This window comes from Haliotis asinina, chromosome 7 (genome assembly GCF_037392515.1).
Source record: "Haliotis asinina isolate JCU_RB_2024 chromosome 7, JCU_Hal_asi_v2, whole genome shotgun sequence".
In the NCBI taxonomy this organism is placed as follows: domain Eukaryota; kingdom Metazoa; phylum Mollusca; class Gastropoda; order Lepetellida; family Haliotidae; genus Haliotis; species Haliotis asinina.
In genome coordinates, this window is record NC_090286.1 from 65,976,759 (window position 1) to 66,003,527 (window position 26,769).

General features: G+C 40.3%; 1 long non-coding RNA gene across 1 annotated transcript in view; it reads left to right on the forward strand.

Moving 5' to 3' along the window:
• LOC137290926 (uncharacterized) overlaps positions 1 to 26,769 on the forward strand; it is a 122,659-nt gene that overhangs the window by 38,366 nt on the left and 57,524 nt on the right. Inside the window, exon 2 of the long non-coding RNA XR_010957240.1 lies at positions 17,616 to 17,673. This is a non-coding gene — a long non-coding RNA (uncharacterized lncRNA). The remainder of the gene's footprint in view (positions 1 to 17,615; positions 17,674 to 26,769) is intronic.

Here is a 26,769-nt window from a genome sequence, read left to right on the forward strand (position 1 = left end):
GGTCTGTGAGTATGATGTCATCATGATCTGTGAGTTTGATGTCAGCATGGTCTGTCAGTGTTTTGTCATGATGGTCTTCACATGTGATATGAAGATGTGATCATGGTCTGCGAGGATGATGTCATGGTCTGTAAATGTTTTCATGAAGGTCTTCATGTGTGATGTCATTATGATCTGTGAGGGTGATGTCATGGTCTGAGATCATGGTACTTGTGAAACTGCCCAGACACTTATTGGCTGTGGACAGAAGGATAGACGTCTCTTGACATACTGGGTTGTCAAATTGAAAACAAGCTTGGAATGGTGCCTTGTTATATGATGGAGCAGAGTTGTTTTGGAATCATTAATTATTGACTAATGGAGGGCCCCAAAATGAGGACGGACATGAGTCACCACTGTCCTTCAGTAGGGAGATACGGCAGTGAGTGTCTTCTAACAAGACTAAAACAAGGTGCTAATGCCATGATGAAAGATGTCAGAGGTCAAGGAAATCCCTCGGGTTGCTTCTTGTACAAGACACTGAAACAGAGGGTCGGTTGAAATTTAAACTAGCATCCGAGGAATCATTACAGTCAGAGTTTTCTGCATTAAGACTTCTCACTGGTCTCATTATGTATACTACCCATCAAAAGTTTAGACTTGTGTAAAGCGTTTGGTATATATTATGTATATATATGTGGTTATACGAAGATGAATTGCTCTACAAACTAGGGGAACCAACTACAAACCGTCTGCAGATGAAATGCTCAAGGATCATGTATCAAATTGCAGAAGGGCATGTGCACAGCTGACTTCTGGTGTAAAGTGTTTTTGAACAGCATCAAATATTTTGCAAAATAAAACAGTTCATTGAAAAAAGTGGCTGCATTTACACTAGTGAGTAAACTTTTGATGGTATATGTTTAGATGCTGTAGGATAGAGCATCTGGCCTCCAGGTGAAGACAGGTGCTTGGTATCATCATGCCATCATCATTCTGTCATCATACCGTTGTCATATTGTCATACCATCAACATACTATTTCCATACCTCCATTTTACCATTATCACACTGTCATCATACTGTCATCATACCATTGTCATATTGTCATACCATCAACATACTATTTCCATACCACCATTTTACCATTATCACACTGTCATCATACTGTCAGCATACCGTTGTCATATTGTCATACCATCAACATACTATTTCCATACCGCCATTTTACCATTATCACACTGTCATCATACCACAATCATACCATTATCATGCTGTCATCGTACCATTATCATACTGTCATCATACCATTATCATACTATCAAGAGGATGTTCCTAGCAGTACTCTTTCACACACAGCCATTCATGTACTGTTGTTCTCAATAGAACATCACCTTTGTAGTGAAATGACTTGCCCTCAATGAACAGCTAGCTGTGTCAGTGATGTCCTTTAAAAAATGAAGACATCATGTTTTTGAAAGACATTATGACATTATTTGATTAGATGTCACTCACAAAGTTTCTATACATATACTTAATTGAGTTTAATTATACCCTTGACATAAGATTAGGGGAGTATTACCAAGGAGTTGCATTGATCTGTTGGAAGACCTTTTCCTGTTTCTGATAACTTGTAAACCATTACTTGGTTTAGTTTCAGATTTGGGTACCACCAATCAATTAGAGAATGAAAAGCAAGAGAATTTTTATGGATATTTTTCAGATTTGGATACTGGCTTCTTTGTTTTAAGGAAAAGTTTTGATAACAACCTTGTAATTGTGTGACAAGTAATTTTTAATTGTTGTGAGTCTAAGTATTAGTGAGCCTTTCTTACAATTATGGCTCGCTTATTATGAAAGATGTTACTTGATTTCTGCTGTGTTGGGGGAGCTAAAGACTGGTGCGAGTCAACTGGATGGATATCAAAGTGTCTCACTGGTAGGTTGTCGTGTGCTGCCCGGCATGTGCTAGCATGGTATACAGTTCTCAGCGTATTTCAATCACACTTCACATTAAATACCTGATTCAGTCCAGGTTACTTAAATGTTTTCATATTTTTCAGCTTTTTGTTAGCTGGTTAAGTATGTAAACGTCACAAAGTAACCAGCTGTCATTAGTATTAAAGTTGGTGCTCGAAGCTAGGTTGACTGGTTTGATTTGATACTGTCAGTGTCTTGAATGTTTGGGTTTTTTTATTGACGTCCACAAAATAATCTCTGTGAGCTGGAGAGGCGGTTAGCAGAGGTGTTGTAAATGTGTCATAATGTTTACCCATCACACATGCAGGTGATTCCGACTTGCTGATCACTTGCTCTGTTTGTTCGTTAACTCAGCCATCAGGTGAAGCGGCATCCATGCACCATTCATTATCTCTCACCTCCACAGTATATTGTCATACCTGTAAACATCATTAACAGCTTCAGTTGGCCCACATGTGGAAACCACCTTTGCTGAAATTAGCTGATTTGACAAACATTTCAATAGCTGATTATCATGTTATGAATAATGTTGGTACAAGACAGAACAAACACCTTGTCTGTCATGAACAAACTTGGAGCTGGGTGTCATAAACGGGACAAGGGCTCTTCAGTTTTCCAGCAACAATTTCAAATGTTTCTGTGGGTCAGTGAAATGTTAATGCAATGTAGGATGTAGTACCCATCTCCATGCTTCACTAAAACCTGTCTCATTCCAGGAAGAAAGGACATAGCTGGACTGTGGTATCTGACACTAATCTTGTGATGATAGCTGGCTTTGATACTACACAGTCTATTATGATGATTGACACTCGTTTTAGCTTAGACAAATGGAGTACATGGAAATGGCTGTCCAAAGTTGTTATTGTTATTTCCCACTGCAAATCTTGACTGAAGTTGAAGTGCTCACTATGCCCTTGAACTTGCCACATGTCGCATGTGGGTTCACTACATCCTTTCTTGCTGATGTACTAGCAGCTGCTCCTCGGGGCAATCACTACATACAGGGGATAACCAGGTAGTAGAAGGTCATGAGAATTACTGTCACAGTTCCAATCCTGATCTTTTGATTTGCTCTGCTGAGCTGCTCTTCTGATCCCACTGTATCCCCGATTGTATACCTCTGTCTACCAGCATTTGTCATATATTGCTTGTGGGTTTCATCACTGGGTAAGCAAGCTGTCCATTTGTTTGTTGTTTATTCCTGCTGTCAGCTGCCTGTGCACAGTGGAATCAAGACCAGATTATCCGTGATTGTGATCCCATGACATGTGTTAAAGGTTTGAGTACCACTATGAGTTCCCACTTGCCTGTTGAAGTGATGTGGACAGGCTCGTATAAGCTGCTTTGATCAGAACCTCACTAAGATGTCCTGCACCATGTGTTGTTCCTTATCTGATGATACACATATTTCCCAACACTGAAAGTAAATGAATGCACGCATACATGCACATACATGCTTTCCCGCACAGTGACAGGCATATCTTCAAACCACTGAGCCTACAGCGATTTTCTCTGATTTAAGATCATTAGTGATAGACTTAAAACTATTAGTGACAGTATACAACCTTGCTTCATGCCAATATTTTATTTTAATGGGCAAGAATTTTCCTTAGTTGTTTTCACTATGACGTTGTTAAAGAAAGACCCACTAACTACGGATACTGATGTAATCTCTGTAACAAGAAGAATGCACTGTTTCCCTGATGGGGCAGGATACTGGAATTTCTGTACAGCTTTGAACAATTTATGACAGCAGTAGAATCCTTAATTACAGGTAAACCATGTCATCCTGTAGGTAGTAATGTACCTCCATGATGAAGGATACAATAGGCCCCAGATCTCTTGGGGAGATCTCCACCAAATTGGAGGCTTTTGCAAGTGTTTATGATGGGCATTTTTATCTGGTGGTGTGCATTACAGCTATGGTACATCCCTCAAAGGCTTGGGGCCTTCACATGGAGTTGGCTGCAACAAGAGAGCCCAATCAGCTGTATTTATCTAGTTTGAAACAGGTTTGTCAGGGACCAGCTTTGTCAAGGATTGTCTGGGTGATCACATTCAAGTGGACATTAAAAAACAAGCCTGAATGCCTCTCTGTTTCATGATTGTTATATTTAAAGTTTGTCCATATTTGCAAGCTGTACAGTAAAACCATCTTCATCTGCCATCTGCATTTTGATCTTCAGATGACATTTTTCAGAAGCACCTAAATGCAATAATCAGCTCTATTATCATACTTGCAGAAATCGGAACATGTACAGGAATTATCCCCATTTCTCCATCAGCCTATACTCACACCCTTCACAGCGCTACCAGCCTATACTCACACCCTTCACAACACTACCAGCCTATACTCACACCCTTCACAACACTACCAGCCTATACTTGTCCCCTTCACAACACTACCAGGCTATACTTGTCCCCTTCACAGCACTACCTGTCCATACTCACGCCCTTCACAATACTACCAGCCTATACTCACAGCCTTCACAACACTACCAGCCTATACTCACATTCTTCACAACACTACCAGCCTATACTTGTCCCCTTCACAGCACTACCTGTCTATACTCACACCCTTCACAACACTACCAACCTGTATTCATCCCTTCACAACATTACCAGCCTATACTCACCCCTTCACAACACTACCAGGGCACAACACTACCATCCTATACTCACCCCCTTCACAACACTACCAGCTTATACTCATCCCCTTCACAACACTACCAACCTATGCTCGTCCCCGTCACAACATTACCAGCCTGTACTCATCCCTTTTACAACACTACCAGTCTGTACCCACACCCTTCACAACACAACCAACCTGTGCTCATCCCCTTCACAACACTACCAGCCTGTACTCATCCCCTTCGCAACACTAACAGCCTATGCTCATTTCCGTCACAACACTACCAGCCTGTACTCACCCCCTTCACAACACTACCAGACTGTACTCGCCCCCTTCACAACACTACCAGCATATACTCACCCCCTCAACAACTCTACTAGTCTACTGTAAAGACATTTTTGGGCACAAAGAACAGTGCATACTGAAGAAGTTTGTACTCAAGAGGACACGAAGGTGCTCAGTGCTTTAGTTTAATCCATGATGTCAAAAATATGTGATTATTTTACAGTTGCTGTGGCGATGACCTGTTTAACTCCATCAATATGCCACCCTAGCTTGAACTCACCATATTAACCATAAATCACCACACTTCAATTTGTGTTCAGCTTGTGTCCACGCTTGCAGTGACCATGGTGGATAGAACAAACAACTGTCTAGCTACCAGTCAGTAATTACTACTAGCTACCACACAATCAGGTGATCACAGTGAGGTTATTACTACTAGCTACCAAACCGTCAGGCGATCACTGAGAGGTCATCACCGCTAGCTACCAAACAGTCATGTGATCACTGGAAGGTTATCACTGGAAAGTTATCAGTACTAGCTACCAATCAGTCAGGTGATCACTGTGAGGTTATTACTTCTAGCTGCCACACACAGTTAGGTGATCATTGTGATCTTATCACTACTAGCTACCAGCCAGGTGATCATTGTGAGGTTATCACTACTAGCTACCAAACAGTCAGGTGATCACTGGGCTACCAAACAGTCAGGTGATCACTGGAAGGTTATCACTGCTAGCTACCAGTCAGGTTATCACTGGAAGGTTATCAGTACTAGCTACCAATCAGTGAGGTGATCACTGGGGTACAAAACTGTCAGGTGATCACTGGGCTACCAAACTGTCAGGTGATCACTGGGCTACCAAACTGTCAGGTGATCAGTGGGCTACCAAACTGTCAGGTGATCAGTGGGCTACCAAACTGCCAGGTGATTGCTGGAAGGTTATCAGTACTAGCTACCAATCAGTGATGTGATCACTGGGCTACCAAACTGTCAGGTGATCACTAGAATGTAGTGCTGTAGTGCTTACAAGGTTCTGAAATTCAGGTTCTGCGGGGAAATCTTAGTGCAGCCGTTAAACATGGACTTGTGACAGACAGTCATGGTGTGGTGACAGCTTTGTATGTAAGCAACATCATAGCAGGACGTTTATTGTGCCAGCAGCTGTGTTCCTTGAGCAAAGACTGGTTACATATGTCAGTTCAGGCCTTGGTTGGCAGTTTGTGTATATACAGTAAATTATGTTTGTAGCAAGCACTCTTATTACAGATTGTCAGATATAACTCCAATAAACTCCAATTCAAATTGTTTTTAAAACATACTTTATACTAAACTACAAAATCACCTCTTGGTTAGTAAGTGAGTGATGAGTTGGGTGTTATGTCACTCTTAGCAATATTCCAGCAATATCATGGTAGGGGACACTAGATATGTCTTCATACATAGTACCCATTTGGGGATTTGAACCCAGAGCTTTGGCATGACGAGTGAACACTTCAGCCACTAGGCTACCCCAATGCAATGTGATACCAGTAAGCTCTGGGGAATATGGTAGTGATATTCTCTCCTCTGTTGTGTCTGCTTTTTTATGTTTTCCATGATAAAGAAATACATTTTGTGTTGCTAGGCAACTGAGTCAGCTGCCTTCACTAATCCAGTGATAACCAAACAAGCTTCATTAGTTTAAACGTTTGATCTGTTTAGTGTATGTGTTAGATGGTTTATCCATAATTTTGAAGAGAATGCAGTGTGGTAGAAAACCAGAGGTCTTTTTTTCTTCCTCCTCACTTTGCCAGTCAAACAATTACATGTGTGAAATCCACGTGATCTACTGCTGCCTCTACACCCACAGCTAGCTCGTTATGGTACTAATGATGATTGCACTGCACCATTTTTGCCGCAGCTATCTTTTTCTGGAGCATGTGACACAGTTAGAGACCTTTTAATAGGTCTTTGACAAAAGTTGTATAAATCATCCCCAGTGAAGACGGAAGATACCAGCTGGATGTAGGGGATGCATTTTAGGGGATGCATCTCCACGAGGTGCCACAGCAGCAACTCGTGCTCTACTCCACATAACCTGTATAATCCTGGATGAGTTGATCATCACTGACGGCAGGTCAGAATGGTTGGAATATCCTTACACCTCTCTACCGCCATCCATCCATTTTCCCTCACTACCACCCACCCGCCCACCTACTTTCCCTCATCACAGAGCTGTTTTGTCACCACTGTTAGCCTGGTGGTCAGACATGCAATACACAGTATGCCTGTGTGCTGACTGCAGCTGTACGGCCTGTTATACACACCTGTACTTGTGCAACTGGCTGAATCTGATTACCCATCTCAGGGCCAGTGGTCAGCTAAGTTGATTCACAAACAAATATTTAGGTTTACAGTGTCTTGCATAGCCACTGCATGAACAAGGGTGAGAGTAGTGAAATTTAGGGCTGAGGAATTACTGTTGATATTGCCCTTTTTTACCTACCATTCACAAATTACAACTTCTCTTTCTTGCCAGAAAATAGTGCATTGTAATTTCTTGGTGTTTCATTATAGACAAAACATAAATAAATGTGACGGTTTATATCACGGTACAGGTCATTTGGAAGACATTCAGATTGATGAGATGCGGTGACTGAAATAGTCTTACTAGTTCCTCCTCCTCCTGACAGAGGGTCAACTATGACACAAAGGTAAACATATAGTTTTTCTTACTTCCCTCATGCACCTCAGAGAGGACTGAAAGAGGCGTATTAAGAAATATTTTGTGTGTGTGTGTACTAATCAGAAAATAATGCAAGTTATGTATGTGCAATTTGGCTCTATTATTGAGTGGTGACTCACCCCACAGTTGCACTTAGGAGAAAAATTACTTTAGATTGTTTCATGGCAGCAAAGGCCTTTGTGTAGACCATCCTAGGTCATATGTCCCATGGTATGTCATGGACGCAGCTGACTCCCAAATGTCAGACACTCAGCCCAGTACAACATTGGTGTGCACGTAATTGTCACAGTGACCTTTACAACGTTTTGTGTCTGTCTTATCAATGCAACAAAAGATGAACTTTTTAAATCAGAGATTATTGGGTACAAACTCTTCAGAGAATGTGACCTTGACCCTTATTTTACTTCCTAAATGAGGATTATGTAGCCTTCATTATATCATTAAATATATTGCCTCCAATGACAGTTCTAATTAAAACATGCATGTAGTTATCAGGAGAGTGCAGCACAATTAAATACACTCAGTGTAAACTGATCTGGAGTGCAATCTAATCTTAGTGTCATTTGAAAAGCACATACGAATTGGGAATATTAACCAAATACATTTTCCTATGTTTTAACATATCTCAGGATACAAATTAAGCTGAATGGCCTCTGACTTACCATGGTTTGGAACATGATGCCATGGCTATCAATCACACAGTGATGCAAACTTATGTACAAGGACCTTCTGCATGAGTTACCTGACTGTTAGACCAAGTAACTCTGATTGGATGTAAGTTTGGGTAAAACTATGAATTATTTGTTATCCCCCGAAACATGTCTTGCAGGGGTATTATAAGGGACTCCATCCATCCGTGTGTCAGTGCTCATTTGTCCTTTTCCAGAGCAGAAACATAAAACAGTTCAGTGGCACATACTTGGCATGTAGATAGATTCAGTGGTGAACTGGTGCATTTTGGTAGTTTTGGATTTCAGAATGTAATATTTTTTTGCATTTCCATGGTAACAAGTTTGACTTATGGTTAGTGCTCTTTTCCAAACAGAAGTCTAGTGGACTGTATTTTGTCAACTACATTGATGAAGACTGTAGTACTCTTGTACTGTCTTGATGGTTGGCCAGTGAGTACCTGTATGTGTTCACCTGTATTGAAGTATTCCCAGCTGAAGACTGTTGCCTGCCTCAATTGGGAAGTAAATCATTGGAACCTCACTTCCACGTTGCAGTGTTCAGTCATGTAGCTTTATGTACCACAATATATTACATGGATTCTTAATACTTGTCTCGCAGGAAAATGTTTACACAAGACACGTGTTGCAGACAAGGACTGGGAAGACACAAAGATGGTTACAAATAGTTTCATGTTCAGGAGGTAAACCTTGTGTGTATGAAAATCAGAGACATGATGCACTGAACTGATGGCAACTAAATGTCAGTTGGAACCGAACGTGTAGCAGTACAGCTTGTCTCTGATTTTCAAACACTCTAGGTTTACCTCCTTTCTACCATGACTCATTTAACTTCAAACTTCCTCACTGTGTGGAAGACGCTGCGTAATTTGGCATACGTGGAAAGTTCCAAAGTCAGTGTCAAAATCCATGGAATTTTGTTATGATCTGCTATCATTGTGGTCATATGGAAGAAGTTCTCATAACAAGACTTGTTAATGTGCTGTGAAATGGCCTAAAGTCAGATGACGTTGAATCCAGAGTTGATGTCGTCAACATTTTTCCAGATCAGAATCCAGTATTTTCTTGAGTCTGGTAGAATAAGTTTTATTATATCCCTGACAATGAAAAGATCCTGTGTCTATAGTTACACCAAAGGAGTTCGTCGGTCCTTCCATTGGTCCTTCCGTCGGTTCCTCCATCTGTACTATGTATATACATTAGTTCCCATTGAATTAAGGCAGTCCCTGTACAATGACTCAAGTAATGAGCACAAATGACTGCTAGGAATGTCCTGCTGGTATTTTAGAGTGACTAAGTGTATTGATATCTGGTTATGATTACTGCTGATAGTTATCGAAACATACATACTCCACAGTGACTGGAGGTCTGTGCTGGCATACATATTGTCGTGCAATTTCTTATTTATGATACATTCAATCATGCTCATATTAAGATGTGTTGATTTCATTGCACCATGCTGACTGGAGGTACCCGTGCAAGGATGTCGGTCTTTCAGCATGTCTTTCAACCAATTGGACTAGAATGTTACGAAAAGCTGAAAGTTGCACTGTCACTTTTCTGCACACTTTAATTGCCCTGTCAGTGGATATTGTTTTCCTTGTTATCTGCCAACAACTGCACCCCCTAATCTACACAGTTAACTATCACTGTCTGCCAGTACCAACATCGTTAGTTTATATGGCCATTGAGGACTCACTGGTCATCAGCCTGTGACAGCGGGAAGTCAGCCGGAAAGGGTTACCAATCACTGAACACTAATTGCTGATTTGTTGTGGCTTGTCTTTAATGGTCCATGACATAGGAGGTAGTACTACAGACTGCTCCAGCTTCATTGGAGCAGGAAGGTCATAAAGTGTCAGTGTGTGTTGTATTGTTGTCAGTGCTTAATAACGGATAGATACAACCAGGAGATATTATTGAAAACTGATTCATCTACATATGAAACATATCTGTTACAGTATCATTCAGTCTCTGAAAATAAATTAAACATGTCATATATAACTTTTATATTTGTCACGCTTTGTGTATTTTCTGATTGCCTGGCAGCTTTTAATTACATTCAGTGTAGTAGGTGCCTTTACATCAATATATCAACATTGGTTGTGTTGAGTAGGTGCCTCTACATCAATATGTCAACATTAGTTGTGTGGAGTAGGTGCCTTTACATCAATATATCAACATTGGTTGTGTGGAGTAGGTGCCTTTACATCAATATATCAACACTGGTTGTGTGGAGTAGGTGCCTTTACATTAATATATCAACATTGGTTGTGTGGAGTAGGTGCCTTTACATCAATATATCAACAGTAGGAGTGTGGAGTAGGTTTGTGGGCTGTGTGATCAGCTGAGATCCAGGTTCAGTTCTCTGTGAACATTTACCGGTAATGTCATTCTCCCACATTTACTGTTTTGCGCCAAGCACTGTGCTATCACTATATGCCACTGCTGCGTGCTTGGTAAAAGAGCCAGTCCTCATCTTTTGTAGTTGTACAAAGGATATTGACACGTCTTTGAGATATATATGTCCATACGTACTTATTGAACTTGACTTTGCTGCACTTGTAGGTACATGGAGCTGTAATTTGTGTGCTACTGTTAAAAAAAAAAAAAAATTTCCAAATGGTTAAGAAAGTGCAAGTGTACAAATCAGGCTTAACAGCTGTGGAGAAGACTGGAAGCTAACAAGGCCATTGAGATTGTCCTGACTTTAACAGGGTATTCTACTTGTTCAAGTATAACCAAGTACATATACCATGAGTTGGAGAATATATGAAAGATGTTAAGGCCTTTTCAGTGTGAACCCTGCTCCAATTCCTCTATTTTACAGGTCTTTGAACCTGTTTTATATGTTGGGTATTACAGCATGTATTAATGTCTGGCCTGTCGTGAAACACTCGGTGACCTATAATAGCCTACAGACAGACTGGCATTCTTGACAGTTATGATCATGTTCAGTGTTTTGTCCTGTGTATATTTGTGAAGGAAATCGTAGAATATGAGAATGCAAATAAGAGAGAAGAAAAACAATATCTTCTGATTGTGGAATAATTAATTTTTTTTTTCTCTCTTTCTTTTTTTACTTTTTTTTTATGGTTTTGAACAAATATTAATTGATAATGCCAGAAAATTAATTTGGTTAATTGAGAGTGTCTCAAGGGAACACGTAAGGTGCTGATTTGTGTATCTCAGGTGTCTTTGTTGGCTTGAGATGTCATTTCTCTATTCAAGACCGCTTTCTTCTTTTTGCAGTTGTATTAAACCTTTTCCTCTGTAGAAAGTAAATGAATGAAAATTAACTCAGTCATGGATGAAAGAATTTTTTGTCAATTGTTTTACCGAGCATTAAAATCAATGGACTCTCTGAAAACTGTATGGGTGGTCAGCAATGAAGAGTTTGTTTGTCATGCCAACACTCAGGTTCATTTCCCCACATGGGTACAATGCCTGAAGCCAATTTCTGATGTCCTCCATCATTATATTGCTGGAAAATTGATAAAGCAGCATGAAACTGAACTCACTCATCTTTAAAGCTGTGAAAAACCCAGGTCACACCTCTCTGGCAGAAGACACTGCAGTCTACCATTGAGGGATACAGGATCACCTTCTCTTCCCCTCATATATCTGGCAGAAGACACTGCAGTCTACCATTGAGGGATACCGGATCACCTTCTCTTCCCCTCACATATCTGGCAGAAGACACTGCAGTCTACCATTGAGGGATACCGGATCACCTTCTCTTCCCCTCACATATCTGGCAGAAGACACTGCAGTCTACCATTGAGGGATACAGGATCACCTTCTCTTCCCCTCATATATCTGGCAGAAGACACTGCAGTCTACCGTTAAGGGATGCAGGATCACGTCCTCTTCCCCTTGTATTTCTGGCAGAAGACACTGCAGTCTACAGTTGAGGGTTGGACTCTAAATAAATCTCTCATTAATTGTTCAGAGTTACAACAGACACAAACAAATTGACAGCATGCTATCAAACAGTTCAGGTCAGGAAGGGGGGGGGGGGGGGGGATTACAGTGAGGGTCCTGGACCTTGGGAAACTGATGAGAGGCTAAATTTGACCTCAACCTGTTATTTGCCTCATTTCAGAACAACAAAGGTGTCAGAGCAAGACATGATTTGTTGGCTGACATGGCCATGTATATAGGAGTAATGATTGCTACTTCTGTGGGGCCTTCACTTTGAAGTTGACCTGACCACATTTGACTGACTGTGTCAAACTCATAAATCTGTTCACATGAGTTGGACATCATGTCAATTTTATCTAACCATAGCTGATCTGATAATTGGGATGGAGAAAGTCCATGTTCTTGTGATGAACTGATCAGTAAATGTGTCTTCCACTGTGACAGGATTGCAGTTAGTTCCTTACAGACTATTTTCCACAGGGAACTGAGTGGGCACAATGGTCTTGTGGGCCACAGGGAACTCAGTGGGCTGTAGGGAATTGAGTAGGTACATTGGTCTTGTAGACCAGGGGGAATTGAGTGGGCACACTGGTCTTTTGGCCATGGAGAATTGAGTGGGCACACTGGTCTTTTGACCATAGAGAACTGAGTGGGCACACTGGTCTTGGGGACTGTCTGAAATTGAATGGCCACAGTGGTCTAGCGGGCACACTGGTCTTGTGGGGTATTTGTTTGTCCAGTGGTCTTGTAAGCCCAAACCAAAGCTGTTCATTGACATCTTGCAGATTCAGATCTGTACTAGTTTGCGGAATATCATAGGCACTAATTGTTTTTCATTAAAGTGGGGCAGTGGGTTAGCCTCATGGTTAAGTTAAGGCTTCTGCTTGTCACACTGAAGATCTCCCACATGGGTGCAATATGTGAAACTCATTTCTGGTGCCCCACACTGTGATATTGATGGAATATTGCTGAAAGCAGTGTAAGACAGTACTCACTTGTACTTTAGAGTATAGTTCACACTTGTTGGTTTTGGTTGTGCACGATACAGGCTGTGATTAATTTTTATCCCCCCCGCCATATAATACGGGGGGATGTAGTTGACGCCTCGTCTGTCCGTCCATCCATCATTCGTTCGTCTGTCATCATTTTGTTTCTGGAGTATAACTCAGAAACCATTCAATATTTTTAGACCAAACATGATAGGTATAATGATCTCAACTTATAGTTGTGCCTATTGCTATTTACAGACTTATGGCATTTTTATTTTTTTTTGTTTTTCGATGGAACTTTTTGGTGTTAGTCTAAAGTGTGGGCGGGCTTTGTTTCCGGAGAAAAACTCAAAAACCATTCAATATTTTTCTACAAAACTTGGTAGATAGGTATGGCAGACTCCAAAGTGGTGCCTTTTGCTATTTACAGGTTTTTGTGATTTGTTATTTTGTCGGTTTCCATGGAGATGTTTTGGACTTTGTCTCAAAATTGAGGGATGGGCTTTGTTTCTGGAGTACAGCTCAAAAACTGTTCAATATTTTTCTGCAAAACTTGGTAGATATATCAACTAGAACCTAAAATGGTACCTTTTGCTATTTACTGGTATTTGTGATTTATTGTTTTCTCGGTTTCCATGGACACATTTCGGACTTCGTTTCTGGAGCACAACTCCAAAACCATTTCATATCTTTCAAAAGATCTTGGCAGATGTTTGAGACAGATCTTGAAATGGTGACTTTTTCTGATTACAGATATGTGGCATTCATATTTTTCATGAATTCCATGGAAACAATTCAGACTTGGTCTAAAAACACAATAAGTAACTGTGACATGATTTGTCCTTTTAAACGTTTGGGAGCCGGGGGGATATGTCATCTTCCGATGACTCTTGTTTATTATTATTTCTATTAATAGTTATAACTTTATTTATGATTTCATTTGATATTTGGGTTTTTTTTTTTAAAATCTTGTGGACTGGTGTGTTAGGCTGAAATTGATACCTTGAAATGAACTTGCCAGACAATAGCCTACATGCCATCCTTTGAACTGTGAGGTGATATTTGTGGCAGTTTCATGATAATATGTGTGTTTCACCTAAAATTTTTGTGAGCACAGGAGCTTTGATGGTCATTTATCCTAATAGTTCCATATGTAATACTATCCTGGCACAGCAGTCAGCTTTTATATGAGAGTGTTACGTATACTCGTATGTATTGTTTTTAATGTATAGCTTTATTATCCGCATATATATTTCTGTTTAAATTTGCAACTGGAACAATGCAGTGTGGGAATATCTTACTATCTGATAAAGTAGAGTAACTATTTGGTATCCTAAAACTTAATAACTGGTTAGTTTTGAGCCAACACAAGCACAGCTGATGGCTATTTCTGGCCCTCTTTGTGATATGCACATGCAAATAGTGCTGTTTTTCTCTGCATATGTAGTAGCTGTCAGCAGAACAGCAGACATGATTAGAATGGATAATCATTATCACTAGTTCTGTTTTATATCAAAACTTCAATCATGACAATAATAAGCAAAATGTGTAAAGAACCCTTCATGATTTAGGTACTAAAACACTCTAAGGTGTTTATGAATGCACCATTTTTGTTAACATGTTTATCTCTGTATATGCTGAAAGAATGCAAGGTATTATTTTCTTTTTTCACTAAAACATTTTTGTTAAAAATGTACCGAATCCCCAAAAGGAGAGTGCTTATTCTGAAGAAACATTCAGCAGTCTTGAATAAGTAGCATTTAGTTCATATGAACGATATTTACAATACAGAACATGTATAATTATTTTATACCCATGAAATACCATCCTCAAGAAATGAAAAGTTTTATGGTAGTTTCCTTTATTGTAAATTCAGTATCCATATTATGGTCTGCAGTATTGCGGTGTTTCATCGTTAATTACTACATGTGTGACATGGTGCAGCATGATTTGAGGGCATATCCACCATGGCCACCCCCACCCTGGCTCAACACTAACCCCGATATTATAGTATCACTCCACTGTACTTACGGGAACATGTCCATGTCAACTGACCTCATTTGCATAGATATCAGATGGCAGTAGCATACAGGATTGGTCTGTAGTATTGATAACCTTGTCACACTGAATGGTAGCCGGAAATTCTGACCAGCAAGGTCCATTTCACAAACCTATCTTCACGCTACTTTAGTCTATGTTACAATATAGGAGGTATGACAGCTGTTAGCACTACCATAACTTGTGGGGCCCACAAACCGTCTGAAATGTTTAAAAATCTAATGATTAAACATGAATAACTGGAAAGTCTAACAAATAGCTGAGATTGCAAAGCAGTATTTCAGAGAGAGAGTTTGGAAAGTGGTTAGACGTTTTAGCTTGTGAAGCTGAATACCCAGGGTCAGTTACCAACATCGGTAAAATATCCCATTCATGGTGTCCCCCACCGTGATATTGCTGAAGTGTTGCTAAAAGTGATGTAAAACTATACTCACTCATGTAATATCAAACCTTTTCAAAACTTTAAAAAGTGTCTCCCTGAATGAACTACCATAGAGATGCAGCTTCTGTTGTGTATTAAAGTCAACATAATTTTTTTATTTTTAATAATGCTAAAGATTGTTGTGATTGCACAGTAATTGTTACTTGACCCTAATGTCCTAAGTCATGCCACAGTTGCCGAGTAACTAGTTGTTTTGGGGAAAGGAGCTTCCCTGACGATGACATGACGATAAGGCCTTTTAGAAATTTGATGATTCATGGTAGCTGTTGAATTAGAGACAGTTGGTATGTATGTGAGGATTAGAGACGTGTGATGATTTGAGAAGTGCCTATATTTGTCCAGACGGCATTTGCCACTGATGCCTTTTTGGGAATGAAGCTGTGAAGATCCAGAGTGGAATAGGTCTTCAACCCTTGCTTGCCACCAAAAGTGCTAATCAATGCTGGTCTTAAGAACTGACTAGCTGGGTTTGAGTGGTCAGGCTCGCTGACTTTGTTCATACACATCACCGGTTCCCAGTTGCGCAGATCGATGCTCATGCTGTTCTTCACTGGATTGTTTGGTGGTCCAGACTCACTTATTTTCAGACTGGTGCCATACAGCTGGAATATTGCTAAGTGAACTGTGAAACTAACTCGCTCTTTTTGGAAATAAAGATCACATGACAACTGTGTTATGGATTGCCCTGCAGGAGTGGTCATATTGTTAGTGCAACATAGGGGACCATGGTATAGAGATGACTCTTGGTGACATTCAGCATGGATATAAAAATTCTGTAAAGGCCTAAAGCTGAAGTCATTTACTTGTTTCCTCATAAAGCTACCAGTGTTACCACACCAGCTGTCAGCATCCAGCACACAGATTCACTCACCCAGAAATCCACTCTTCACATACTGCTCACACAGTCACTAGGGCACTCTCCTTTAAACACACTCACTAACCCATAAATCCACTCTTCCACATACTCCTCTCACAATCACTGAAGTGCACTTGTTAAAAACACCCTCGCTAACCCAGAAATCCTCTCTTCCACATACTGCTCACACAATCACTGGAGCGCACACCCTCGAACACACTCACTAACCCATATCAGAAGACTCAATCACCACCCCTACCATCACCTGGATTTGGACTCATTGTGTCTGGTGATATCAATCATCAAGGATCACTGTTGACGTTTTCCCCTAGTAAGAATGAAATGCCTACACACATACTGGAGTCTGCAACCATCAAATACCTATTTGTCTGTGTAACACTAATGGCTGCAGCAGAAAGAACTGTGGCAGTGAAGTGGTTGTAAAATGCAGGAAGCATTTCCCTATTTACTCCTCAGGTGAAGGAGGGAGCCTATGAAACGTATGGCAGTCACTTGCTAGCTAGTTGGAGTGGTTGTTGATGTCCAGAGTAGAACTATTCATTGGGTAACAACAACAGCAGCAGCTAACTGAGGCTCTAGAGTGAATCAGAGTGTACTGTCTATAGTCTTGCTTCACAGATGTGTAAGCAACATGTTCAATGTAAAAAAAACCAAAACAAACCAATGAAGAATTTTGTTTAACTGCTGGCTGGCACCACTCCGATGATGGAAGGAGATGGTGATGGCTGGAGGAGAGAAGCTGTAACGATGAGGAATGTAGTAACGTTCCCCCTCACCCAGCAGTCTTAGAAAATCAGGCCAGATATGTGTAACATGACCACGAGGGTGTTCACATGTGTCACCACTGCCTAAGTTTTCAGGTGTTGGAGCGAGTGAGTGAGTAGTTTTCGTGTATTAGGAATTCCAGTGCATCACTGGTTTGGCTCATTGCAAGAAAAACAAATTGTGCTGTTTGAAACAATGACAGGCACGTCACGTCTCCCAGTATCACTGAAACTAAGCATTATGTATATAAAATTATGCTTGTCATTTCAGATGAAGGAGACGTTTTATATCCTGGCAACTGATTCCTGCCACAGGACTTGCTTCCATTGTAAGTATGGCTGTTTCTCCCAGTACTGTGATCCCATGGCAGACAATATCACAGGAAGATGTCATTGTCCCAGGTTGTCTGACACATGTTTTTACTCTGGGTTTTATTGATGTGGGTGGCTTTTACCCATTCTGATTTCATTTACAGTGTGTAGTGACATTCTCCTCCAGCTGTGACGTTTATTAGGTCAACCTCATCCTATTAGTCTCTCGGTTTATCTGCCATCACTGAATCTAAAATCTTCACTAAATCAGTCAGACTCTCGTTTAGTTTCATATCAGTGCCATATTTCATCCCGTGATTCTTGAAGTAGGCTTGTCATTATACAGAATGTAATTTGTTCAAGTACTTCCTTTTTTTGAATGGCTGTTTGTGGACAATAGCCTTTGCACCATCGTATCCCCTACGCAGATCCCCATTCAGGCTGCCCACTGAACAAGAAGTTCCTGTGTCACTTTGAGTACACAAGAGAAGAATTCCTCGTAAAGGTGCCGCTATAAGGAACACTATACAAAAAGGACCATGTTCAGGTCTTGCCTTTTAAACTGATTGATCACTGCCCTTCGCACACTAACAAGCCCCCATCTCTTTGGGTCTTCCAGGGTTAACGACCCTCCTTCAGAAGGAATCCCTGTCTCTAGCCCCATTACTTCTGGTCTTAAACTATCATATGAGTGGCTCCCCCCTGTTTAACTGACTGATTCCATGCAGAGGCTGAATATCCAGGTGGTTTACTGTTAGCTGATGTATCTGTCCCCGTCCAGTGTCCTCATCTCCCTACACTGGGTCAGAGCCAGTACCTCAAGACAAATACTTATACTTGAGCCATGTTTTCTTATCTATTCATGTCACACACTTTAAGAATTGCTTCAAAAGATATATATTGTTTTGACATTTATTCAAGGCCACACCATTGTTTCATTTCAAGTTATGTTTATGGCTGGGGACATATAGGGTTACCCTCCATGTCTGTGTGTCTGTCCGTCCATCTGTATGAAACAGGGTATGTACTTCATCCACTTCTCAAAAACAACTGAATGGAATTCAACAAGCTTATACATGGCCTTTCTAGGGACTCTAATGACATGTATCTCACATTTTGTTTTTGTATTTTATTGGGTTTTTTAAGTTTAGAGACATTTATACTTTGGTACATTTTGCAAAATTGATAATAGTGTAATAAAGGACGAAGTGGGGATGTCCACTTCTCCTCAACACGACTTTATGGAATCATTCAGATTACACATGTGAATGACAGGGACTCTGAAGGTGTGCAGGCCATATATTGATATTGTATTTGATTTCCTTTCTAATTTTAATTCCATTTGAACTTGCATAGATTTTGTTCAATTTCTCTCTGAATATATTATTATAGGGGATGAAGCCTATCCACTTCTCCACAAAAGCAGCTCAACAGAATTGATTGAGCTTCAACATGGAGACTCTCATGCCTTGTTCATCCAGTTTCTTAATGTTGTCACTTGTACAGGTGTTTCAACTAAGTTCAATTTGGTTCTATTCATCCTGTTTCTCCCATACAACTGAGGATGTACTTTATCCTCTTTTCCTCAAAAAACACTGCCCGAAACTCGGTGCATCTCATATTTTGTTTTAGTGTTTTGTAGATTTCTGTATGTTTAGAGATATTTGAACTTAGATGAATTTGTGGAATTTCTCTCTGATGATAGTGAAATAGGGGATTAACTTCTCCACAAAAACAGCTCGATAGAATTGATTAAGCTTATTCATGCGTTTCATTGGGATTTGAGAGGTGTGCATCTCATAGCTGTTTAGATGTATATTGAACTTGTTTAGAAGAAATTATTCACAAGAGCACACTTAATGTTTGAGGAACGCTTCTGTAGGGTCAGTTGTAGATAAAATTTTCCTTGTCTTTAAATGGACCTTCCAGTACAACCGCATGGCGTCCGTACAAAACCAGCCCTCTCTACTTACACTATCATTCCTCTATTGGCAACAATTGTTGGAAGAAAATTCATGTTCCACTGCATGGAGATGATTAATCTCAGTTGTGGCTGGAGTATACGTGAGTATTACTGTACAGATGTTTGTGGTTTATTCCTCCATAGAATGCCGCGCAAGAAATATGTTATTATTTAGACAAAAGACAGATTTTTTCTTGAGATTCCATCCTTTGTACAATGAAACTTTGTCATAAAGACAGTCTTGTGACAATAGCATACATACATTGGAATAGCATACATACATTGGAATAGCATACATACATTGGAATAGCATACATACATTGGAATAGCATACATACCCCAAACTAAGTACACTAGAACTGTAAGTTTGAGAATAACTGCTTGTCACCAAGTTTTGTTTTTGTTTTTTTTTTCAGTCCATCAAATGGTTTAACTGTTTTCCAAATAATGCTTTGAATATCTTTGTATGGATAGATATGTATGTGAGATGCGGAGTGAGGTTGTACTATGAGAACCCTCGTCAGCTACTGCTGTGTTGCAGACATTAGAAAGACAGCGGAATGGGGCTTTTCACTGGAACAACCTGGAGAATGGGGTCATTGGCTGTGTTGTCAAAATGACATTTGATGAAATCAGTTTGCTTGAATGATCTGTCACTTCCCTTAGTGCCCTGTCCATACATCCATACAACAGTTGTAGCGCTGCACCCCTAGGTTGATAACATGTTCTAGTGGGGTCCCTAGTACCCTACAACAGTTGTAGTGCTGCATCCTTAGGTCAAAAACATGTTCTAGTGGGGTCCATATGTCCCTACAACAGTTGTAGCGCTGCATCCCTAGGTCGATAACATGTTCTAGTTGGGTCCATATGTCCCTACAACAGTTGTTACGCTGGACCCCTAGGTAGATAACATGTTCTAGCCGGGTCCATAGGTCCCTACAACAGTTGTAGTGCTGCACCCCTATTTCAGTAACATGTTCTAGTCGGGTCCATACATCCCTACAACAGTTGTAGTGTTGCACCCCTATTTCAGTAACATGTTCTAGTCGGGTCCTTAGGTCCCTACAACAGTTGTAGTGCTGCACCCTATTTCAGTAACATGTTCTAGTCAGGTCCATATGTCCCTACAACAGTTGTAGTGCTGCACCCCTATTTCAGTAACATGTTCTAGTCAGGTCCATAGATCCCTACAACAGTTGTAGTGCTGCACCCCTATTTCAGTAACATGTTCTAGTCGGGTCCATACGTCCCTACAACAGTTGTAGTGCTGCACCCCTATTTCAGTAACATGTTCTAGTCGGGTCCATATGTCCCTACAACAGTTGTAGTGCTGCATCCCTATTTCAGTAACATGTTCTAGTTGGGTCCATACGTCCCTACAACAGTTGTAGTGCTGCACCCCTATTTCAGTAACATGTTCTTGTCCTTAATCAATTAGTTAAGTCCCAAGTATGCAGGTTTTGAATTGTTCCCTTTTGCCCTCCACACCGTTTGCCATTTGCCCTGTATGGTGAGTCTTTATAGCCACCTACACTGAACATGAAATCTTCCAGGCCCAGAAGAGCTGCCTCTCACAACTCTTGCATTAAGGACACTGCATGTGACCTTCTGGTACTCAGTAGAAACCCCGTATCCAGCAGCATTAGATGAACCTACTTCACAAAGTTCAAAGGGGGTCAAACAGATGTAGAACTAACCCTTAAATTGTGTCCTCTTTTGTTAAGACTATAGTCACAGAATTTACCGTCAGTAACCATATTACTGGGATAAAGTTATATATTCTGCTTCTCTACAGATGTGAGATAAAGTTGGATCTCATTCTGTCTTACAGATGTGGGATAAAGTTGTATATTCTCCTGTCATACAGATGTGGGATAAGGTTGGATATTGTCCTGTCATACAGATGTATGACAGATGTATGACTTAAGTCACCCCCAGTGCACATAAAATTGGACACAGAAAATACACTCTGTATTAAATAGCACTTAAGATTGTTTATATGTTAGATAACATGTTTATTGAAAGGTCTTATGTACATAGGCTGTTGAGATTGAGTAAATAGTTTGTGTGAATTATTTACCTGATGCACTTTTCTCTGAATAGGCCAGTGTGACCTTCACAAGACAAATTTAGCAAGAGGGTTATGGAGAAACCATAGTTGACTGGAACCATGCCAAATGTGTCAGTACTGTGGAGGTCGTCACAGAACAAGGTGAACAGATACCGCTGTTACTCAGACAATATTATATTATCTCTGGTGGATGTAAGGGAAAATACCAGTTTGAACTATCTGCAATGTAGTGCTCAAGATTTATACCATGGTGAACTGTCTGCAGTGTACTGCTGAAGTTTTATGCCATGGTGAGCTGTCTGCAATGTAGTGCTCAAGATTTATACCATGGTGAACTGTCTGCAGTGTACTGCTGAAGTTTTATGCCATGGTGAACTGTCTGGGATGTAGTGCTGAAGTTACCATGGTGAACTGTCTGGGATATAGTGCTGAAGGGTTTTACCATGGTAAACTGTCTGGAATGTATTGCTGAAGGGTTATACCATGGTGAACTGTCTGCAATGTATTGTTAGAAGGGTTATGCCACGGTGAACTGTCTGGGATGTATTGCTGAAGGGTTATACTATGATGAACTGTCTGGGATGTATTGCCGAAGGGTTATGCCACAGTGAACTGTCTGTGATGTATTTACTGAATGGTTATACCATGGTGAACTGTCTAGGATATGGTGCTGAAGGGGTATACCATGGTGAACTGTCTGGGATGTGTTCCTGAAAGGTTATACCATTTTGAACTGTCTGGGATGTATTGCTGAAGGGCTATACCACTTTGAACTGTCTGGGGTGTATTGCTGAAGGGCTATACCATTTTTAACTGTCTGGGATGTATTTGCTGAAGTGTTATACCATTTTGAACTGTCTGGGATGTATTGCTGAAGGGTTATACCATGGTGAACTGTCTCGGATATGCTGCTGAAGGGTTATACCATGGTGAACTACCTGGGATGTATTACTGAAGGGTTATACCATTCTGAACTGTCTGGGAAGTATTGCTGAAGGGCTATACCATGGTGAACTGTCTGGGATGCATTGCTGAAGGACTATACCATTTTGAGCTGTCTGTGAGGTATTGCTGAAGGGTTATACCATGGTGAACTGTCTGGGATGTATTCCTGAAGGGCTATACCTTGGTGAACTGTCAGGGATATATTGCTGACGGGTTATACTATGGTGAACTGTGTGTTATATAGTAGTGATGTGTTATACGATGGTCAAATATCTGTCATGATAGTGAAGACAAAGGACTTTAAGTATTATCCACTGGTAACTTGTGATTATTTGCTGACAAAGCACATGCCGTTGCATCAATTTCTTGGTGTTCACATTCTCAGAAGTTACAGGCAAACACATTCCTCTTACGGATAAATTGATTGATTGGCTGATCTCTGTCACATTTATTACATGTGATTTCTTCATGTCCCCCTAACGTATGGACTTCATGGGGTGTATACCTTGTTATTATTATAGGATATTTATATAGCACACATCTGGGTTTAGAAGGACACACGGTCACAGTACTTCGTTTCCTTGTGTACTTGTTTAAGTTGCAATTATGACCCAAGTTCAATGTTTTCTTGTTATGCAACAAAGACAGCACACTTCATGAACTTGGCTATTAAATCAACCAATCACTGAACAGTTCGCATGCTTTGAGCCATGGCCTTGCAACATGAAGTATGTGTCCTATTCATTGATTAGGACTGCCTCTGAATGAAGTCATTGATTAATGTTACAACTGCACTCAGTTTGTGCCAAATGACATTTGTGCTCCAGGTAACATATAAAGATTTCATAAATGTTTCATTAAGTTCCCAGGGAATCTACAAACTGAGCAAATCAAATTCCAGAAAGTCAGAGTTGTAGTTGTGAGTCCTTACACAGGACTATGTCGGAGCATGCATGTTGAAATGTTCTACCCATTCTACCTGACACATGCAGTCCATGCTACAGACTGCCATTTCTGTTGTATCAGTTCATTCAGTTGTAGGAGCATTGTCACAGCTCCCCTGAGAATCTCTGGACCACAGATTCACAGGTTACTCAATCATCATGACAGTATTTGTCATTTGTGGCTGTTTCAGCTATCTGCTGGTGTCATGGGTCACAGCAACCTGTCACTGTGACACATATCTGGTCACCATGTCAGGAAGTGCTCTCACTGGAAACTGGAAAAATTGTTCATCTGTTACTGCTGTAGTAACATTTCCAAATTATGTGGCTGCTGGTGCAGTTCCAATACTAGTAAGTACTTCCCCTAACAGTACTAGTTTGTAAGTACTTCCCCTAACAGTACTAGTTTGTAAGTACTTCCCCTAACAGTACTAGTTTGTAAGTACTTCCCCTAACAGTACTAGTTTGAAATACTTCCCCTAACAGTACTAGTAAGTACTTCCCCTAACAGTACTAGTGAGTAAGTACTTCCCCTAACAGTACTAGTAAGTACTTCCCCTAACAGTACTAGTAAGTACTTCCCCTAACAGTACTAGTGTGTAAGTACTTCCCCTAACAGCACTGGTATGTAAGTACTTCCCCTAACAGCACTGGTGTGTAAGTACTTCCCCTATCAGTACTAGTGTGTAAGTACTTCCCCTAACAGCACTGGTGTGTAAGTACTTCCCCTAACAGCACTGGTGTGTAAGTACTTCCCCTATCAGTACTAGTAAGTACTTCCCCTAACAGTACTAGTGTGTAAGTACTTCCCCTAACAGCACTGGTGTGTAAGTACTTCCCCTAACAGTACTAGTGAGTAAGTACTTCCCCTAACAGTACTAGTGTGTAAGTACTTCCCCTAACAGCACTGGTGTGTATGTACTTCCCCTATCAGTACTAGTTTGAAATACTTCCCCTAACAGTACTAGTAAGTACTTCCCCTAACAGTACTAGTGTGTAAGTACTTCCCCTAACAGCACTGGTGTGTAAGTACTTCCCCTATCAGTACTAGTGTGTAAGTACTTCCCCTAACAGCACTGGTGTGTAAGTACTTCCCCTATCAGTACTAGTGTGTAAGTACTTCCCCTAACAGTACTAGTGTGTAAGTACTTCCCCTAACAGTTCTAGTTTGTAAGTACTTCCCCTAACAGTACAATGACTTCTGTTGTTTTCCCATGTCAGTGGATACATGGTACAAATAATCCTGTTTGGTTTGATCCCCGTTTGTTACTGAAAGGTCAAGGCATCAGAATGATTGTATTTTACGACTGCTGAAACCACTGTTATTAGTTTATATGAGGCGAATATTCTCACAGAGAGTGTCCTTGGGGTGGGCGGGAGGTTTAATCTTGGAGAAGGATGGCATGACATTGGGATGCCGCCAGCTAACACGATGAAGGCGAGGCAATGCTCCTGTCACTAGTGCAGAAGGGTTGCCACTAGCTACATGCATCCTAATGTGGGACGATTTGCTCATGATTTTCTGTTACTCCCTGATATTCTCTCATACTGATATACAGTGTTAGATATAATCTGTTTATCATCTGCCATTGTTTAGAAAAAAATGTTTCAATCAGTATCGCCAAAGTTACATATTAAAATGCATCTTTGTACAAGTAGAGTATGTGATAGGGGAATGAATGGAGAGATAAAATTATTTATTACTCACCCATTCAAGATATTACTGGTCAATAATTTTACAAAGTTGTTACACATTGTGATGCCCTCTGAGTGAGGTCAAAGTGTTTTACAGTCATGACATCACAATGCTAGTACCTCTGTCACAATAGTATTAGACCTTGTTTGACTCACGGAAGGCTGAGTTGTGTGAGTAATAAATAAAATACTGACCTATGAACTATACAGCTGGGAACTATGTATTCAGCAGCTCATGTAGGTCCTGATTGTTGGTACCATGATCTGTTCTATGTCCTGAACTGTTGTACACAGTGTTGTCAAGTGTTGTGACATCTTACCTTGGGAGTATGTAGGTCCAGATTATCAGTATCAGCAATAATATCAGCAATATCAATATAAACAATATCAGCATACTTAAATGTCTGTAATATACACAAAACATTTGTAACTATTCGTCCCTCTCCGTAACCAGAATGAAGCCAGTATATACAAGGTTTCTTAAGCTCCACTCATTGCTAGAAAGGGTATTTTGCATTGTGAAACAGTGATATGTTTGATGTATGGAGCTTGTATCGTGGTGTGAAGCTTCCAGCTTGATGCATTGTATTGAGTTTATCATTGAACTTACATGGCTTGTTGGAAGTCAAAATGCTAAAGAGATGTATAACAGATTATTTTATAAGCGAAAACCAGAACAAAATATCACTAGTCAGCGACATTGAACCATCTGATGCAGAAGCTGAAATATCAAAGCTACTAGTGTCTTTGTCTGAAGATATGATCAATGTTGAATATCTTGACCAAGTAGACGGAACGGAGGCAGGGACTACAAGGCCTAGTCAATGTGCACACAAGTTTCAGTCGTTGTGGTTATCTACATATCCTTGGCTTTCTTGCTTTTCAAACAGAAGTTGAGATTTCACTTTCATCCCTTTGTAAAAAAATAATTTAATAAACAATGTGATTAGAAAAAATGACTTATATTTTTTGCTTTAAGTGTGTAAGAGTAACCCTGGAGACATGTGTTTTTCTGAATTTCTCTTATTGACCCTCATTTTCAAAAGTTGAGGGCCAGTTGGTACCTTCCAAGGAAATCCTGGCTGCAACACTGCCATCTTAGTGGCAAACACTTGCATGGTGAATATGTTTAGTTTTTAGGAACGATGTCATGAGTAATTTCATCCTTTAAGGTAAATGGAATTGTGAAGTAGTGAATTAGGAAATTAGTATGGACTGTCAAATCCTTTATGGAAATTTTGTGGTTAAATACAGATTGACATTATTAATTAATGCGTCATTGCTAATTATGCTGTCGGTTCTCAGTGGAGAACAATGGCTGCCAAGCACTCTAGAGAGAAACAGGCACAGTCGGCCATTCCGTGCAAAGTGCTGGCAGCTGCACATTATCACCATTTGTTTCTGTCATTTTGTTTCGTATTTGCGAGTTTCTGTGCATTATCTCTTATCTGCCTGCTGAGAAGGGGAAATCAGTTTAAGTGTTTGTGATGATTAT